The 19,487-nt window shown below is 50.0% G+C and overlaps 9 non-coding genes across 9 annotated transcripts; all 9 read right to left on the bottom strand.

The window, feature by feature from the left end:
- Positions 1–1,046: 1,046 nt before the first annotated feature.
- On the bottom strand, positions 1,047–1,118 carry TRNAG-UCC (transfer RNA glycine (anticodon UCC)). The gene has a single exon. It is a non-coding gene; the product is annotated as a tRNA-Gly (tRNA).
- Positions 1,119–2,303: 1,185 nt separating this feature from the next.
- On the bottom strand, positions 2,304–2,375 carry TRNAG-UCC (transfer RNA glycine (anticodon UCC)). Its single transcript has one exon. It is a non-coding gene; the product is annotated as a tRNA-Gly (tRNA).
- Positions 2,376–6,075: 3,700 nt separating this feature from the next.
- TRNAG-UCC (transfer RNA glycine (anticodon UCC)) lies at positions 6,076–6,147 on the bottom strand. Its single transcript has one exon. It is a non-coding gene; the product is annotated as a tRNA-Gly (tRNA).
- A 2,441-nt stretch (positions 6,148–8,588) lies between these two features.
- Positions 8,589–8,660, bottom strand: TRNAG-UCC (transfer RNA glycine (anticodon UCC)). Its single transcript has one exon. It is a non-coding gene; the product is annotated as a tRNA-Gly (tRNA).
- A 2,443-nt stretch (positions 8,661–11,103) lies between these two features.
- TRNAR-UCU (transfer RNA arginine (anticodon UCU)) lies at positions 11,104–11,175 on the bottom strand. Its single transcript has one exon. It is a non-coding gene; the product is annotated as a tRNA-Arg (tRNA).
- Positions 11,176–14,874: 3,699 nt separating this feature from the next.
- TRNAG-UCC (transfer RNA glycine (anticodon UCC)) lies at positions 14,875–14,946 on the bottom strand. Its single transcript has one exon. It is a non-coding gene; the product is annotated as a tRNA-Gly (tRNA).
- A 1,185-nt stretch (positions 14,947–16,131) lies between these two features.
- Positions 16,132–16,203, bottom strand: TRNAG-UCC (transfer RNA glycine (anticodon UCC)). Its single transcript has one exon. It is a non-coding gene; the product is annotated as a tRNA-Gly (tRNA).
- A 1,185-nt stretch (positions 16,204–17,388) lies between these two features.
- Positions 17,389–17,460, bottom strand: TRNAG-UCC (transfer RNA glycine (anticodon UCC)). Its single transcript has one exon. It is a non-coding gene; the product is annotated as a tRNA-Gly (tRNA).
- A 1,185-nt stretch (positions 17,461–18,645) lies between these two features.
- Positions 18,646–18,717, bottom strand: TRNAG-UCC (transfer RNA glycine (anticodon UCC)). The gene has a single exon. It is a non-coding gene; the product is annotated as a tRNA-Gly (tRNA).
- Between the last annotated feature and the right edge of the window lie 770 nt (positions 18,718–19,487).

Raw genomic sequence — 19,487 nt, 5'->3', positions numbered from 1 at the left:
CCCCTTAAAAAAGGAGCTTGGTTTTAAGTTTGGTTTGATTGAACAGTACATTTTGTTGGCTGGGCTGGGACCCTCTCCTATTTAGCGCAAGAGTGGAACGAGGCAGCAAGTTCAAGGAATGACATTGCATCCAGGCACTTACAGCTCTTTGTGCCCTAATGCCATGACACAAAAACATAATTTGAAAAAAGTTAGCAGAGGATGGTTTCGATCCATCGACCTCTGGGTTATGGGCCCAGCACGCTTCCGCTGCGCCACTCTGCTGGTTGGCGAACAAGAGCTTTTCTGGGCTTTTACAGTCTACAAACCGACAACCCTAGACCCAGTTTCGAATGAAGCGGGCAGTAGGCCTTACAAAGCCAAACAACCTGCAACCACGCACTCCCATCCCATGGCCTTTTGCAGACAGGCCTCATTTCTCTAGCTCACACCCTAACTGCCAACACCCCTTCCCCTTCTCTCTCTGTCTCTCTCTCTCTGTCTCTCTCTCTCATTCTCTCTCTCTCGCAAATAGATACTTTACTTCCCAGGTGCAACAAAACAAGCCTTCTCGAGCTGGCAGATATGGGAAGGAAGGAAGGAAGGGCCAGTTTGGAAACTCAACTCAATTACCATAAATCCCCTGCTAAGGGTTATGGGAGGGAGGAATGAAGGAACTTTGCTTCAGGGAAAGGGCTGCTGCTGCTTCAGCATGTGAGGAGCGCAGCCACACGTTTCACCTTCTTCAGTATGTTGGTTTACAGGATGAGAGAGATCCTGAAACCTCACTCTAATAGGCTGAGGTGCTGTGCTCGGTGGCCTGCTGGGACCAAGGCCCGTCAGGGCAAGGCGAATAGGCCTTTGTCAGGCCTTCGTCAGGGCTTTGTCGGGGAGGGGCCAGGAGCCCTGCTCGCTTCAATCCCCTCACCGATAGACAGTTGCAGAAACTAGGATGCAAGAACCTTTCCTGGATGGGGTTTTGATTTTCACGAAAAGTGTGTCAGCTTTGCTTTCAGCATGAGTCTGATTTCCAAAAAATGCATTTTGAACAATTTAAAGATTTGATCTGCGTTGGCCGGGAATCGAACCCGGGTCAACTGCTTGGAAGGCAGCTATGCTCACCACTACACCACCAACGCCTGCCTGTCTGGGCTATCTGATGGAGCGGCCCTTAGAAATAAGAATAAGTCATTGGCTGGGAATGAAAAAAGCTTGCGTTTGACGCAGAAGCAGTTCGCATCATGAGGTCTTGCCGGTCAGCCCAACATTTCCCCGGGACCCCTTAAAAAAGGAGCTTGGTTTTAAGTTTGGTTTGATTGAACAGTGCATTTTGTTGGCTGGGCTGGGACCCTCTCCTATTTAGCGCAAGAGTGGAACGAGGCAGCAAGTTCAAGGAATGACATTGCATCCAGGCACTTACAGCTCTTTGTGCCCTAATGCCATGACACAAAAACATAATTTGAAAAAAGTTAGCAGAGGATGGTTTCGATCCATCGACCTCTGGGTTATGGGCCCAGCACGCTTCCGCTGCGCCACTCTGCTGGTTGGAGAACAAGAGCTTTTCTGGGCTTTTACAGCCTACAAACCGACAACCCTAGACCCAGTTTCGAGTGAAGCGGGCAGTAGGCCTTACAAAGCCAAACAACCTGCAACCACGCACTCCCATCCCATGGCCTTTTGCAGACAGGCCTCATTTCTCTAGCTCACACCCTAACTGCCAACACCCCTTCCCCTTCTCTCTCTGTCTCTCTCTCTCTGTCTCTCTCTCTCATTCTCTCTCTCTCGCAAATAGATACTTTACTTCCCAGGGGCAACAAAACAAGCCTTCTCGAGCTGGCAGATATGGGAAGGAAGGAAGGAAGGGCCAGTTTGGAAACTCAACTCAATTACCATAAATCCCCTGCTAAGGGTTATGGGAGGGAGGAATGAAGGAACTTTGCTTCAGGGAAAGGGCAGCTGCTGCTTCAGCATGTGAGGAGCGCAGCCACACGTTTCACCTTCTTCAGTATGTTGGTTTACAGGATGAGAGAGATCCTGAAACCTCACTCTAATAGGCTGAGGTGCTGTGCTCGGTGGCCTGCTGGGACCAAGGCCCGTCAGGGCAAGGCGAATAGGCCTTTGTCAGGCCTTCGTCAGGGCTTTGTCGGGGAGGGGCCAGGAGCCCTGCTCGCTTCAATCCCCTCACCGATAGACAGTTGCAGAAACTAGGATGCAAGAACCTTTCCTGGATGGGGTTTTGATTTTCACGAAAAGTGTGTCAGCTTTGCTTTCAGCATGAGTCTGATTTCCAAAAAATGCATTTTGAACAATTTAAAGATTTGATCTGCGTTGGCCGGGAATCGAACCCGGGTCAACTGCTTGGAAGGCAGCTATGCTCACCACTATACCACCAACGCCTGCCTGTCTGGGCTATCTGATGGAGCGGCCCTTAGAAATAAGAATAAGTCATTGGCTGGGAATGAAAAAAGCTTGCGTTTGACGCAGAAGCAGTTCGCATCATGAGGTCTTGCCGGTCAGCCCAACATTTCCCCGGGACCCCTTAAAAAAGGAGCTTGGTTTTAAGTTTGGTTTGATTGAACAGTGCATTTTGTTGGCTGGGCTGGGACCCTCTCCTATTTAGCGCAAGAGTGGAACGAGGCAGCAAGTTCAAGGAATGACATTGCATCCAGGCACTTACAGCTCTTTGTGCCCTAATGCCATGACACAAAAACATAATTTGAAAAAAGTTAGCAGAGGATGGTTTCGATCCATCGACCTCTGGGTTATGGGCCCAGCACGCTTCCGCTGCGCCACTCTGCTGGTTGGAGAACAAGAGCTTTTCTGGGCTTTTACAGCCTACAAACCGACAACCCTAGACCCAGTTTCGAGTGAAGCAGGCAGTAGGCCTTACAAAGCCAAACAACCTGCAACCACGCACTCCCATCCCATGGCCTTTTGCAGACAGGCCTCATTTCTCTAGCTCACACCCTAACTGCCAACACCCCTTCCCCTTCTCTCTCTGTCTCTCTCTCTCTGTCTCTCTCTCTCATTCTCTCTCTCTCGCAAATAGATACTTTACTTCCCAGGGGCAACAAAACAAGCCTTCTCGAGCTGGCAGATATGGGAAGGAAGGAAGGAAGGGCCAGTTTGGAAACTCAACTCAATTACCATAAATCCCCTGCTAAGGGTTATGGGAGGGAGGAATGAAGGAACTTTGCTTCAGGGAAAGGGCTGCTGCTGCTTCAGCATGTGAGGAGCGCAGCCACACGTTTCACCTTCTTCAGTATGTTGGTTTACAGGATGAGAGAGATCCTGAAACCTCACTCTAATAGGCTGAGGTGCTGTGCTCGGTGGCCTGCTGGGACCAATGCCCGTCAGGGCAAGGCGAATAGGCCTTTGTCAGGCCTTCGTCAGGGCTTTGTCGGGGAGGGGCCAGGAGCCCTGCTCGCTTCAATCCCCTCACCGATAGACAGTTGCAGAAACTAGGATGCAAGAACCTTTCCTGGATGGGGTTTTGATTTTCACGAAAAGTGTGTCAGCTTTGCTTTCAGCATGAGTCTGATTTCCAAAAAATGCATTTTGAACAATTTAAAGATTTGATCTGCGTTGGCCGTGAATCGAACCCGGGTCAATTGCTTGGAAGGCAGCTATGCTCACCACTATACCACCAACGCCTGCCTGTCTGGGCTATCTGATGGAGCGGCCCTTAGAAATAAGAATAAGTCATTGGCTGGGAATGAAAAAAGCTTGCGTTTGACGCAGAAGCAGTTCGCATCATGAGGTCTTGCCGGTCAGCCCAACATTTCCCCGGGACCCCTTAAAAAAGGAGCTTGGTTTTAAGTTTGGTTTGATTGAACAGTACATTTTGTTGGCTGGGCTGGGACCCTCTCCTATTTAGCGCAAGAGTGGAACGAGGCAGCAAGTTCAAGGAATGACATTGCATCCAGGCACTTACAGCTCTTTGTGCCCTAATGCCATGACACAAAAACATAATTTGAAAAAAGTTAGCAGAGGATGGTTTCGATCCATCGACCTCTGGGTTATGGGCCCAGCACGCTTCCGCTGCGCCACTCTGCTGGTTGGAGAACAAGAGCTTTTCTGGGCTTTTACAGCCTACAAACCGACAACCCTAGACCCAGTTTCGAGTGAAGCGGGCAGTAGGCCTTACAAAGCCAAACAACCTGCAACCACGCACTCCCATCCCATGGCCTTTTGCAGACAGGCCTCATTTCTCTAGCTCACACCCTAACTGCCAACACCCCTTCCCCTTCTCTCTCTGTCTCTCTCTCTCTCTGTCTCTCTCTCTCATTCTCTCTCTCTCGCAAATAGATACTTTACTTCCCAGGGGCAACAAAACAAGCCTTCTCGAGCTGGCAGATATGGGAAGGAAGGAAGGAAGGGCCAGTTTGGAAACTCAACTCAATTACCATAAATCCCCTGCTAAGGGTTATGGGAGGGAGGAATGAAGGAACTTTGCTTCAGGGAAAGGGCTGCTGCTGCTTCAGCATGTGAGGAGCGCAGCCACACGTTTCACCTTCTTCAGTATGTTGGTTTACAGGATGAGAGAGATCCTGAAACCTCACTCTAATAGGCTGAGGTGCTGTGCTCGGTGGCCTGCTGGGACCAAGGCCCGTCAGGGCAAGGCGAATAGGCCTTTGTCAGGCCTTCGTCAGGGCTTTGTCGGGGAGGTGCCAGGAGCCCTGCTCGCTTCAATCCCCTCACCGATAGACAGTTGCAGAAACTAGGATGCAAGAACCTTTCCTGGATGGGGTTTTGATTTTCACGAAAAGTGTGTCAGCTTTGCTTTCAGCATGAGTCTGATTTCCAAAAAATGCATTTTGAACAATTTAAAGATTTGATCTGCGTTGGCGGGAATCGAACCCGGGTCAACTGCTTGGAAGGCAGCTATGCTCACCACTATACCACCAACGCCTGCCTGTCTGGGCTATCTGATGGAGCGGCCCTTAGAAATAAGAATAAGTCATTGGCTGGGAATGAAAAAAGCTTGCGTTTGACGCAGAAGCAGTTCGCATCATGAGGTCTTGCCGGTCAGCCCAACATTTCCCCGGGACCCCTTAAAAAAGGAGCTTGGTTTTAAGTTTGGTTTGATTGAACAGTACATTTTGTTGGCTGGGCTGGGACCCTCTCCTATTTAGCGCAAGAGTGGAACGAGGCAGCAAGTTCAAGGAATGACATTGCATCCAGGCACTTACAGCTCTTTGTGCCCTAATGCCATGACACAAAAACATAATTTGAAAAAAGTTAGCAGAGGATGGTTTCGATCCATCGACCTCTGGGTTATGGGCCCAGCACGCTTCCGCTGCGCCACTCTGCTGGTTGGAGAACAAGAGCTTTTCTGGGCTTTTACAGCCTACAAACCGACAACCCTAGACCCAGTTTCGAGTGAAGCGGGCAGTAGGCCTTACAAAGCCAAACAACCTGCAACCACGCACTCCCATCCCATGGCCTTTTGCAGACAGGCCTCATTTCTCTAGCTCACACCCTAACTGCCAACACCCCTTCCCCTTCTCTCTCTGTCTCTCTCTCTCTGTCTCTCTCTCTCATTCTCTCTCTCTCGCAAATAGATACTTTACTTCCCAGGGGCAACAAAACAAGCCTTCTCGAGCTGGCAGATATGGGAAGGAAGGAAGGAAGGGCCAGTTTGGAAACTCAACTCAATTACCATAAATCCCCTGCTAAGGGTTATGGGAGGGAGGAATGAAGGAACTTTGCTTCAGGGAAAGGGCTGCTGCTGCTTCAGCATGTGAGGAGCGCAGCCACACGTTTCACCTTCTTCAGTATGTTGGTTTACAGGATGAGAGAGATCCTGAAACCTCACTCTAATAGGCTGAGGTGCTGTGCTCGGTGGCCTGCTGGGACCAAGGCCCGTCAGGGCAAGGCGAATAGGCCTTTGTCAGGCCTTCGTCAGGGCTTTGTCGGGGAGGGGCCAGGAGCCCTGCTCGCTTCAATCCCCTCACCGATAGACAGTTGCAGAAACTAGGATGCAAGAACCTTTCCTGGATGGGGTTTTGATTTTCACGAAAAGTGTGTCAGCTTTGCTTTCAGCATGAGTCTGATTTCCAAAAAATGCATTTTGAACAATTTAAAGATTTGATCTGCGTTGGCCGGGAATCGAACCCGGGTCAACTGCTTGGAAGGCAGCTATGCTCACCACTATACCACCAACGCCTGCCTGTCTGGGCTATCTGATGGAGCGGCCCTTAGAAATAAGAATAAGTCATTGGCTGGGAATGAAAAAAGCTTGCGTTTGACGCAGAAGCAGTTCGCATCATGAGGTCTTGCCGGTCAGCCCAACATTTCCCCGGGACCCCTTAAAAAAGGAGCTTGGTTTTAAGTTTGGTTTGATTGAACAGTACATTTTGTTGGCTGGGCTGGGACCCTCTCCTATTTAGCGCAAGAGTGGAACGAGGCAGCAAGTTCAAGGAATGACATTGCATCCAGGCACTTACAGCTCTTTGTGCCCTAATGCCATGACACAAAAACATAATTTGAAAAAAGTTAGCAGAGGATGGTTTCGATCCATCGACCTCTGGGTTATGGGCCCAGCACGCTTCCGCTGCGCCACTCTGCTGGTTGGAGAACAAGAGCTTTTCTGGGCTTTTACAGCCTACAAACCGACAACCCTAGACCCAGTTTCGAGTGAAGCGGGCAGTAGGCCTTACAAAGCCAAACAACCTGCAACCACGCACTCCCATCCCATGGCCTTTTGCAGACAGGCCTCATTTCTCTAGCTCACACCCTAACTGCCAACACCCCTTCCCCTTCTCTCTCTGTCTCTCTCTCTCTGTCTCTCTCTCTCATTCTCTCTCTCTCGCAAATAGATACTTTACTTCCCAGGTGCAACAAAACAAGCCTTCTCGAGCTGGCAGATATGGGAAGGAAGGAAGGAAGGGCCAGTTTGGAAACTCAACTCAATTACCATAAATCCCCTGCTAAGGGTTATGGGAGGGAGGAATGAAGGAACTTTGCTTCAGGGAAAGGGCTGCTGCTGCTTCAGCATGTGAGGAGCGCAGCCACACGTTTCACCTTCTTCAGTATGTTGGTTTACAGGATGAGAGAGATCCTGAAACCTCACTCTAATAGGCTGAGGTGCTGTGCTCGGTGGCCTGCTGGGACCAAGGCCCGTCAGGGCAAGGCGAATAGGCCTTTGTCAGGCCTTCGTCAGGGCTTTGTCGGGGAGGGGCCAGGAGCCCTGCTCGCTTCAATCCCCTCACCGATAGACAGTTGCAGAAACTAGGATGCAAGAACCTTTCCTGGATGGGGTTTTGATTTTCACGAAAAGTGTGTCAGCTTTGCTTTCAGCATGAGTCTGATTTCCAAAAAATGCATTTTGAACAATTTAAAGATTTGATCTGCGTTGGCCGGGAATGGAACCCGGGTCAACTGCTTGGAAGGCAGCTATGCTCACCACTATACCACCAACGCCTGCCTGTCTGGGCTATCTGATGGAGCGGCCCTTAGAAATAAGAATAAGTCATTGGCTGGGAATGAAAAAAGCTTGCGTTTGACGCAGAAGCAGTTCGCATCATGAGGTCTTGCCGGTCAGCCCAACATTTCCCCGGGACCCCTTAAAAAAGGAGCTTGGTTTTAAGTTTGGTTTGATTGAACAGTACATTTTGTTGGCTGGGCTGGGACCCTCTCCTATTTAGCGCAAGAGTGGAACGAGGCAGCAAGTTCAAGGAATGACATTGCATCCAGGCACTTACAGCTCTTTGTGCCCTAATGCCATGACACAAAAACATAATTTGAAAAAAGTTAGCAGAGGATGGTTTCGATCCATCGACCTCTGGGTTATGGCCCAGCACGCTTCCGCTGCGCCACTCTGCTGGTTGGAGAACAAGAGCTTTTCTGGGCTTTTACAGCCTACAAACCGACAACCCTAGACCCAGTTTCGAGTGAAGCGGGCAGTAGGCCTTACAAAGCCAAACAACCTGCAACCACGCACTCCCATCCCATGGCCTTTTGCAGACAGGCCTCATTTCTCTAGCTCACACCCTAACTGCCAACACCCCTTCCCCTTCTCTCTCTGTCTCTCTCTCTCTGTCTCTCTCTCTCATTCTCTCTCTCTCGCAAATAGATACTTTACTTCCCAGGTGCAACAAAACAAGCCTTCTCGAGCTGGCAGATATGGGAAGGAAGGAAGGAAGGGCCAGTTTGGAAACTCAACTCAATTACCATAAATCCCCTGCTAAGGGTTATGGGAGGGAGGAATGAAGGAACTTTGCTTCAGGGAAAGGGCTGCTGCTGCTTCAGCATGTGAGGAGCGCAGCCACACGTTTCACCTTCTTCAGTATGTTGGTTTACAGGATGAGAGAGATCCTGAAACCTCACTCTAATAGGCTGAGGTGCTGTGCTCGGTGGCCTGCTGGGACCAAGGCCCGTCAGGGCAAGGCGAATAGGCCTTTGTCAGGCCTTCGTCAGGGCTTTGTCGGGGAGGGGCCAGGAGCCCTGCTCGCTTCAATCCCCTCACCGATAGACAGTTGCAGAAACTAGGATGCAAGAACCTTTCCTGGATGGGGTTTTGATTTTCACGAAAAGTGTGTCAGCTTTGCTTTCAGCATGAGTCTGATTTCCAAAAAATGCATTTTGAACAATTTAAAGATTTGATCTGCGTTGGCCGGGAATCGAACCCGGGTCAACTGCTTGGAAGGCAGCTATGCTCACCACTATACCACCAACGCCTGCCTGTCTGGGCTATCTGATGGAGCGGCCCTTAGAAATAAGAATAAGTCATTGGCTGGGAATGAAAAAAGCTTGCGTTTGACGCAGAAGCAGTTCGCATCATGAGGTCTTGCCGGTCAGCCCAACATTTCCCCGGGACCCCTTAAAAAAGGAGCTTGGTTTTAAGTTTGGTTTGATTGAACAGTACATTTTGTTGGCTGGGCTGGGACCCTCTCCTATTTAGCGCAAGAGTGGAACGAGGCAGCAAGTTCAAGGAATGACATTGCATCCAGGCACTTACAGCTCTTTGTGCCCTAATGCCATGACACAAAAACATAATTTGAAAAAAGTTAGCAGAGGATGGTTTCGATCCATCGACCTCTGGGTTATGGGCCCAGCACGCTTCCGCTGCGCCACTCTGCTGGTTGGAGAACAAGAGCTTTTCTGGGCTTTTACAGCCTACAAACCGACAACCCTAGACCCAGTTTCGAGTGAAGCGGGCAGTAGGCCTTACAAAGCCAAACAACCTGCAACCACGCACTCCCATCCCATGGCCTTTTGCAGACAGGCCTCATTTCTCTAGCTCACACCCTAACTGCCAACACCCCTTCCCCTTCTCTCTCTGTCTCTCTCTCTCTGTCTCTCTCTCTCATTCTCTCTCTCTCGCAAATAGATACTTTACTTCCCAGGTGCAACAAAACAAGCCTTCTCGAGCTGGCAGATATGGGAAGGAAGGAAGGAAGGGCCAGTTTGGAAACTCAACTCAATTACCATAAATCCCCTGCTAAGGGTTATGGGAGGGAGGAATGAAGGAACTTTGCTTCAGGGAAAGGGCTGCTGCTGCTTCAGCATGTGAGGAGCGCAGCCACACGTTTCACCTTCTTCAGTATGTTGGTTTACAGGATGAGAGAGATCCTGAAACCTCACTCTAATAGGCTGAGGTGCTGTGCTCGGTGGCCTGCTGGGACCAAGGCCCGTCAGGGCAAGGCGAATAGGCCTTTGTCAGGCCTTCGTCAGGGCTTTGTCGGGGAGGGGCCAGGAGCCCTGCTCGCTTCAATCCCCTCACCGATAGACAGTTGCAGAGACTAGGATGCAAGAACCTTTCCTGGATGGGGTTTTGATTTTCACGAAAAGTGTGTCAGCTTTGCTTTCAGCATGAGTCTGATTTCCAAAAAATGCATTTTGAACAATTTAAAGATTTGATCTGCGTTGGCCGGGAATCAAAACCCGGGTCAACTGCTTGGAAGGCAGCTATGCTCACCACTATACCACCAACGCCTGCCTGTCTGGGCTATCTGATGGAGCGGCCCTTAGAAATAAGAATAAGTCATTGGCTGGGAATGAAAAAAGCTTGCGTTTGACGCAGAAGCAGTTCGCATCATGAGGTCTTGCCGGTCAGCCCAACATTTCCCCGGGACCCCTTAAAAAAGGAGCTTGGTTTTAAGTTTGGTTTGATTGAACAGTGCATTTTGTTGGCTGGGCTGGGACCCTCTCCTATTTAGCGCAAGAGTGGAACGAGGCAGCAAGTTCAAGGAATGACATTGCATCCAGGCACTTACAGCTCTTTGTGCCCTAATGCCATGACACAAAAACATAATTTGAAAAAAGTTAGCAGAGGATGGTTTCGATCCATCGACCTCTGGGTTATGGGCCCAGCACGCTTCCGCTGCGCCACTCTGCTGGTTGGCGAACAAAAGCTTTTCTGGGCTTTTACAGCCTACAAACCGACAACCCTAGACCCATTTTCGAGTGAAGCGGGCAGTAGGCCTTACAAAGCCAAACAACCTGCAACCACGCACTCCCATCCCATGGCCTTTTGCAGACAGGCCTCATTTCTCTAGCTCACACCCTAACTGCCAACACCCCTTCCCCTTCTCTCTCTGTCTCTCTCTCTCTGTCTCTCTCTCTCATTCTCTCTCTCTCGCAAATAGATACTTTACTTCCCAGGTGCAACAAAACAAGCCTTCTCGAGCTGGCAGATATGGGAAGGAAGGAAGGAAGGGCCAGTTTGGAAACTCAACTCAATTACCATAAATCCCCTGCTAAGGGTTATGGGAGGGAGGAATGAAGGAACTTTGCTTCAGGGAAAGGGCTGCTGCTGCTTCAGCATGTGAGGAGCGCAGCCACACGTTTCACCTTCTTCAGTATGTTGGTTTACAGGATGAGAGAGATCCTGAAACCTCACTCTAATAGGCTGAGGTGCTGTGCTCGGTGGCCTGCTGGGACCAAGGCCCGTCAGGGCAAGGCGAATAGGCCTTTGTCAGGCCTTCGTCAGGGCTTTGTCGGGGAGGGGCCAGGAGCCCTGCTCGCTTCAATCCCCTCACCGATAGACAGTTGCAGAAACTAGGATGCAAGAACCTTTCCTGGATGGGGTTTTGATTTTCACGAAAAGTGTGTCAGCTTTGCTTTCAGCATGAGTCTGATTTCCAAAAAATGCATTTTGAACAATTTAAAGATTTGATCTGCGTTGGCCGGGAATCGAACCCGGGTCAACTGCTTAGAAGGCAGCTATGCTCACCACTATACCACCAACGCCTGCCTGTCTGGGCTATCTGATGGAGCGGCCCTTAGAAATAAGAATAAGTCATTGGCTGGGAATGAAAAAAGCTTGCGTTTGACGCAGAAGCAGTTCGCATCATGAGGTCTTGCCGGTCAGCCCAACATTTCCCCGGGACCCCTTAAAAAAGGAGCTTGGTTTTAAGTTTGGTTTGATTGAACAGTACATTTTGTTGGCTGGGCTGGGACCCTCTCCTATTTAGCGCAAGAGTGGAACGAGGCAGCAAGTTCAAGGAATGACATTGCATCCAGGCACTTACAACTCTTTGTGCCCTAATGCCATGACACAAAAACATAATTTGAAAAAAGTTAGCAGAGGATGGTTTCTATCCATCGACCTCTGGGTTATGGGCCCAGCACGCTTCCGCTGCGCCACTCTGCTGGTTGGAGAACAAAAGCTTTTCTGGGCTTTTACAGCCTACAAACCGACAACCCTAGACCCATTTTCGAGTGAAGCGGGCAGTAGGCCTTACAAAGCCAAACAACCTGCAACCACGCACTCCCATCCCATGGCCTTTTGCAGACAGGCCTCATTTCTCTAGCTCACACCCTAACTGCCAACACCCCTTCCCCTTCTCTCTCTGTCTCTCTCTCTCTGTCTCTCTCTCTCATTCTCTCTCTCTCGCAAATAGATACTTTACTTCCCAGGTGCAACAAAACAAGCCTTCTCGAGCTGGCAGATATGGGAAGGAAGGAAGGAAGGGCCAGTTTGGAAACTCAACTCAATTACCATAAATCCCCTGCTAAGGGTTATGGGAGGGAGGAATGAAGGAACTTTGCTTCAGGGAAAGGGCTGCTGCTGCTTCAGCATGTGAGGAGCGCAGCCACACGTTTCACCTTCTTCAGTATGTTGGTTTACAGGATGAGAGAGATCCTGAAACCTCACTCTAATAGGCTGAGGTGCTGTGCTCGGTGGCCTGCTGGGACCAAGGCCCGTCAGGGCAAGGCGAATAGGCCTTTGTCAGGCCTTCGTCAGGGCTTTGTCGGGGAGGGGCCAGGAGCCCTGCTCGCTTCAATCCCCTCACCGATAGACAGTTGCAGAAACTAGGATGCAAGAACCTTTCCTGGATGGGGTTTTGATTTTCACGAAAAGTGTGTCAGCTTTGCTTTCAGCATGAGTCTGATTTCCAAAAAATGCATTTTGAACAATTTAAAGATTTGATCTGCGTTGGCCGGGAATCGAACCTGGGTCAACTGCTTGGAAGGCAGCTATGCTCACCACTATACCACCAACGCCTGCCTGTCTGGGCTATCTGATGGAGCGGCCCTTAGAAATAAGAATAAGTCATTGGCTGGGAATGAAAAAAGCTTGCGTTTGACGCAGAAGCAGTTCGCATCATGAGGTCTTGCCGGTCAGCCCAACATTTCCCCGGGACCCCTTAAAAAAGGAGCTTGGTTTTAAGTTTGGTTTGATTGAACAGTACATTTTGTTGGCTGGGCTGGGACCCTCTCCTATTTAGCGCAAGAGTGGAACGAGGCAGCAAGTTCAAGGAATGACATTGCATCCAGGCACTTACAGCTCTTTGTGCCCTAATGCCATGACACAAAAACATAATTTGAAAAAAGTTAGCAGAGGATGGTTTCGATCCATCGACCTCTGGGTTATGGGCCCAGCACGCTTCCGCTGCGCCACTCTGCTGGTTGGAGAACAAGAGCTTTTCTGGGCTTTTACAGCATACAAACCGACAACCCTAGACCCAGTTTCGAGTGAAGCGGGCAGTAGGCCTTACAAAGCCAAACAACCTGCAACCACGCACTCCCATCCCATGGCCTTTTGCAGACAGGCCTCATTTCTCTAGCTCACACCCTAACTGCCAACACCCCTTCCCCTTCTCTCTCTGTCTCTCTCTCTCTGTCTCTCTCTCTCATTCTCTCTCTCTCGCAAATAGATACTTTACTTCCCAGGGGCAACAAAACAAGCCTTCTCGAGCTGGCAGATATGGGAAGGAAGGAAGGAAGGGCCAGTTTGGAAACTCAACTCAATTACCATAAATCCCCTGCTAAGGGTTATGGGAGGGAGGAATGAAGGAACTTTGCTTCAGGGAAAGGGCTGCTGCTGCTTCAGCATGTGAGGAGCGCAGCCACACGTTTCACCTTCTTCAGTATGTTGGTTTACAGGATGAGAGAGATCCTGAAACCTCACTCTAATAGGCTGAGGTGCTGTGCTCGGTGGCCTGCTGGGACCAAGGCCCGTCAGGGCAAGGCGAATAGGCCTTTGTCAGGCCTTCGTCAGGGCTTTGTCGGGGAGGGGCCAGGAGCCCTGCTCGCTTCAATCCCCTCACCGATAGACAGTTGCAGAAACTAGGATGCAAGAACCTTTCCTGGATGGGGTTTTGATTTTCACGAAAAGTGTGTCAGCTTTGCTTTCAGCATGAGTCTGATTTCCAAAAAATGCATTTTGAACAATTTAAAGATTTGATCTGCGTTGGCCGGGAATCGAACCCAGGTCAACTGCTTGGAAGGCAGCTATGCTCACCACTATACCACCAACGCCTGCCTGTCTGGGCTATCTGATGGAGCGGCCCTTAGAAATAAGAATAAGTCATTGGCTGGGAATGAAAAAAGCTTGCGTTTGACGCAGAAGCAGTTCGCATCATGAGGTCTTGCCGGTCAGCCCAACATTTCCCCGGGACCCCTTAAAAAAGGAGCTTGGTTTTAAGTTTGGTTTGATTGAACAGTACATTTTGTTGGCTGGGCTGGGACCCTCTCCTATTTAGCGCAAGAGTGGAACGAGGCAGCAAGTTCAAGGAATGACATTGCATCCAGGCACTTACAGCTCTTTGTGCCCTAATGCCATGACACAAAAACATAATTTGAAAAAAGTTAGCAGAGGATGGTTTCGATCCATCGACCTCTGGGTTATGGGCCCAGCACGCTTCCGCTGCGCCACTCTGCTGGTTGGAGAACAAGAGCTTTTCTGGGCTTTTACAGCCTACAAACCGACAACCCTAGACCCAGTTTCGAGTGAAGCGGGCAGTAGGCCTTACAAAGCCAAACAACCTGCAACCACGCACTCCCATCCCATGGCCTTTTGCAGACAGGCCTCATTTCTCTAGCTCACACCCTAACTGCCAACACCCCTTCCCCTTCTCTCTCTGTCTCTCTCTCTCTGTCTCTCTCTCTCATTCTCTCTCTCTCGCAAATAGATACTTTACTTCCCAGGGGCAACAAAACAAGCCTTCTCGAGCTGGCAGATATGGGAAGGAAGGAAGGAAGGGCCAGTTTGGAAACTCAACTCAATTACCATAAATCCCCTGCTAAGGGTTATGGGAGGGAGGAATGAAGGAACTTTGCTTCAGGGAAAGGGCTGCTGCTGCTTCAGCATGTGAGGAGCGCAGCCACACGTTTCACCTTCTTCAGTATGTTGGTTTACAGGATGAGAGAGATCCTGAAACCTCACTCTAATAGGCTGAGGTGCTGTGCTCAGTGGCCTGCTGGGACCAAGGCCCGTCAGGGCAAGGCGAATAGGCCTTTGTCAGGCCTTCGTCAGGGCTTTGTCGGGGAGGGGCCAGGAGCCCTGCTCGCTTCAATCCCCTCACCGATAGACAGTTGCAGAAACTAGGATGCAAGAACCTTTCCTGGATGGGGTTTTGATTTTCACGAAAAGTGTGTCAGCTTTGCTTTCAGCATGAGTCTGATTTCCAAAAAATGCATTTTGAACAATTTAAAGATTTGATCTGCGTTGGCCGGGAATCGAACCCGGGTCAACTGCTTGGAAGGCAGCTATGCTCACCACTATACCACCAACGCCTGCCTGTCTGGGCTATCTGATGGAGCGGCCCTTAGAAATAAGAATAAGTCATTGGCTGGGAATGAAAAAAGCTTGCGTTTGACGCAGAAGCAGTTCGCATCATGAGGTCTTGCCGGTCAGCCCAACATTTCCCCGGGACCCCTTAAAAAAGGAGCTTGGTTTTAAGTTTGGTTTGATTGAACAGTACATTTTGTTGGCTGGGCTGGGACCCTCTCCTATTTAGCGCAAGAGTGGAACGAGGCAGCAAGTTCAAGGAATGACATTGCATCCAGGCACTTACAGCTCTTTGTGCCCTAATGCCATGACACAAAAACATAATTTGAAAAAAGTTAGCAGAGGATGGTTTCTATCCATCGACCTCTGGGTTATGGGCCCAGCACGCTTCCGCTGCGCCACTCTGCTGGTTGGAGAACAAGAGCTTTTCTGGGCTTTTACAGCCTACAAACCGACAACCCTAGACCCAGTTTCGAGTGAAGCGGGCAGTAGGCCTTACAAAGCCAAACAACCTGCAACCACGCACTCCCATCCCATGGCCTTTTGCAGACAGGCCTCATTTCTCTAGCTCACACCCTAACTGCCAACACCCCTTCCCCTTCTCTCTCTGTCTCTCTCTCTCTGTCTCTCTCTCTCATTCTCTCTCTCTCGCAAATAGATACTTTACTTCCCAGGTGCAACAAAACAAGCCTTCTCGAGCTGGCAGATATGGGAAGGAAGGAAGGAAGGGCCAGTTTGGAAACTCAACTCAATTACCATAAATCCCCTGCTAAGGGTTATGGGAGGGAGGAATGAAGGAACTTTGCTTCAGGGAAAGGGCTGCTGCTGCTTCAGCATGTGAGGAGCGCAGCCACACGTTTCACCTTCTTCAGTATGTTGGTTTACAGGATGAGAGAGATCCTGAAACCTCACTCTAATAGGCTGAGGTGCTGTGCTCGGTGGCCTGCTGGGACCAAGGCCCGTCAGGGCAAGGCGAATAGGCCTTTGTCAGGCCTTCGTCAGGGCTTTGTCGGGGAGGGGCCAGGAGCCCTGCTCGCTTCAATCCCCTCACCGATAGACAGTTGCAGAAACTAGGATGCAAGAACCTTTCCTGGATGGGGTTTTGATTTTCACGAAAAGTGTGTCAGCTTTGCTTTCAGCATGAGTCTGATTTCCAAAAAATGCATTTTGAACAATTTAAAGATTTGATCTGCGTTGGCCGGGAATCGAACCCGGGTCAACTGCTTGGAAGGCAGCTATGCTCACCACTATACCACCAACGCCTGCCTGTCTGGGCTATCTGATGGAGCGGCCCTTAGAAATAAGAATAAGTCATTGGCTGGGAATGAAAAAAGCTTGCGTTTGACGCAGAAGCAGTTCGCATCATGAGGTCTTGCCGGTCAGCCCAACATTTCCCCGGGACCCCTTAAAAAAGGAGCTTGGTTTTAAGTTTGGTTTGATTGAACAGTACATTTTGTTGGCTGGGCTGGGACCCTCTCCTATTTAGCGCAAGAGTGGAACGAGGCAGCAAGTTCAAGGAATGACATTGCATCCAGGCACTTACAGCTCTTTGTGCCCTAATGCCATGACACAAAAACATAATTTGAAAAAAGTTAGCAGAGGATGTTTTTGATCCATCGACCTCTGGGTTATGGGCCCAGCACGCTTCCGCTGCGCCACTCTGCTGGTTGGAGAACAAGAGCTTTTCTGGGCTTTTACAGCCTACAAACCGACAACCCTAGACCCAGTTTCGAGTGAAGCGGGCAGTAGGCCTTACAAAGCCAAACAACCTGCAACCACGCACTCCCATCCCATGGCCTTTTGCAGACAGGCCTCATTTCTCTAGCTCACACCCTAACTGCCAACACCCCTTCCCCTTCTCTCTCTGTCTCTCTCTCTCTGTCTCTCTCTCTCATTCTCTCTCTCTCGCAAATAGATACTTTACTTCCCAGGGGCAACAAAACAAGCCTTCTCGAGCTGGCAGATATGGGAAGGAAGGAAGGAAGGGCCAGTTTGGAAACTCAACTCAATTACCATAAATCCCCTGCTAAGGGTTATGGGAGGGAGGAATGAAGGAACTTTGCTTCAGGGAAAGGGCTGCTGCTGCTTCAGCATGTGAGGAGCGCAGCCACACGTTTCACCTTCTTCAGTATGTTGGTTTACAGGATGAGAGAGATCCTGAAACCTCACTCTAATAGGCTGAGGTGCTGTGCTCGGTGGCCTGCTGGGACCAAGGCCCGTCAGGGCAAGGCGAATAGGCCTTTGTCAGGCCTTCGTCAGGGCTTTGTCGGGGAGGGGCCAGGAGCCCTGCTCGCTTCAATCCCCTCACCGATAGACAGTTGCAGAAACTAGGATGCAAGAACCTTTCCTGGATGGGGTTTTGATTTTCACGAAAAGTGTGTCAGCTTTGCTTTCAGCATGAGTCTGATTTCCAAAAAATGCATTTTGAACAATTTAAAGATTTGATCTGCGTTGGCCGGGAATCGAACCCGGGTCAACTGCTTGGAAGGCAGCTATGCTCACCACTATACCACCAACGCCTGCCTGTCTGGGCTATCTGATGGAGCGGCCCTTAGAAATAAGAATAAGTCATTGGCTGGGAATGAAAAAAGCTTGCGTTTGACGCAGAAGCAGTTCGCATCATGAGGTCTTGCCGGTCAGCCCAACATTTCCCCGGGACCCCTTAAAAAAGGAGCTTGGTTTTAAGTTTGGTTTGATTGAACAGTACATTTTGTTGGCTGGGCTGGGACCCTCTCCTATTTAGCGCAAGAGTGGAACGAGGCAGCAAGTTCAAGGAATGACATTGCATCCAGGCACTTACAGCTCTTTGTGCCCTAATGCCATGACACAAAAACATAATTTGAAAAAAGTTAGCAGAGGATGGTTTCGATCCATCGACCTCTGGGTTATGGGCCCAGCACGCTTCCGCTGCGCCACTCTGCTGGTTGGAGAACAAGAGCTTTTCTGGGCTTTTACAGCCTACAAACCGACAACCCTAGACCCAGTTTCGAGTAAAGCGGGCAGTAGGCCTTACAAAGCCAAACAACCTGCAACCACGCACTCCCATCCCATGGCCTTTTGCAGACAGGCCTCATTTCTCTAGCTCACACCCTAACTGCCAACACCCCTTCCCCTTCTCTCTCTGTCTCTCTCTCTCTGTCTCTCTCTCTCATTCTCTCTCTCTCGCAAATAGATACTTTACTTCCCAGGGGCAACAAAACAAGCCTTCTCGAGCTGGCAGATATGGGAAGGAAGGAAGGAAGGGCCAGTTTGGAAACTCAACTCAATTACCATAAAACCCCTGCTAAGGGTTATGGGAGGGAGGAATGAAGGAACTTTGCTTCAGGGAAAGGGCTGCTGCTGCTTCAGCATGTGAGGAGCGCAGCCACACGTTTCACCTTCTTCAGTATGTTGGTTTACAGGATGAGAGAGATCCTGAAACCTCACTCTAATAGGCTGAGGTGCTGTGCTCAGTGGCCTGCTGGGACCAAGGCCCGTCAGGGCAAGGCGAATAGGCCTTTGTCAGGCCTTCGTCAGGGCTTTGTCGGGGAGGGGCCAGGAGCCCTGCTCGCTTCAATCCCCTCACCGATAGACAGTTGCAGAAACTAGGATGCAAGAACCTTTCCTGGATGGGGTTTTGATTTTCACGAAAAGTGTGTCAGCTTTGCTTTCAGCATGAGTCTGATTTCCAAAAAATGCATTTTGAACAATTTAAAGATTTGATCTGCGTTGGCCGGGAATCGAACCCGGGTCAACTGCTTGGAAGGCAGCTATGCTCACCACTATACCACCAACGCCTGCCTGTCTGGGCTATCTGATGGAGCGGCCCTTAGAAATAAGAATAAGTCATTGGCTGGGAATGAAAAAAGCTTGCGTTTGACGCAGAAGCAGTTCGCATCATGAGGTCTTGCCGGTCAGCCCAACATTTCCCCGGGACCCCTTAAAAAAGGAGCTTGGTTTTAAGTTTGGTTTGATTGAACAGTACATTTTGTTGGCTGGGCTGGGACCCTCTCCTATTTAGCGCAAGAGTGGAACGAGGCAGCAAGTTCAAGGAATGACATTGCATCCAGGCACTTACAGCTCTTTGTGCCCTAATGCCATGACACAAAAACATAATTTGAAAAAAGTTAGCAGAGGATGGTTTCGATCCATCGACCTCTGGGTTATGGGCCCAGCACGCTTCCGCTGCGCCACTCTGCTGGTTGGAGAACAAGAGCTTTTCTGGGCTTTTACAGCCTACAAACCGACAACCCTAGACCCAGTTTCGAGTGAAGCGGGCAGTAGGCCTTACAAAGCCAAACAACCTGCAACCACGCACTCCCATCCCATGGCCTTTTGCAGACAGGCCTCATTTCTCTAGCTCACACCCTAACTGCCAACACCCCTTCCCCTTCTCTCTCTGTCTCTCTCTCTCTGTCTCTCTCTCTCATTCTCTCTCTCTCGCAAATAGATACTTTACTTCCCAGGGGCAACAAAACAAGCCTTCTCGAGCTGGCAGATATGGGAAGGAAGGAAGGAAGGGCCAGTTTGGAAACTCAACTCAATTACCATAAATCCCCTGCTAAGG

This window comes from Ambystoma mexicanum, chromosome 6q (assembly GCF_040938575.1).
Source record: "Ambystoma mexicanum isolate Mex_15411 chromosome 6q, UKY_AmexF1_1, whole genome shotgun sequence".
NCBI lineage: Eukaryota > Metazoa > Chordata > Amphibia > Caudata > Ambystomatidae > Ambystoma > Ambystoma mexicanum.
This window is presented reverse-complemented; position numbering and strand designations above follow the sequence as displayed.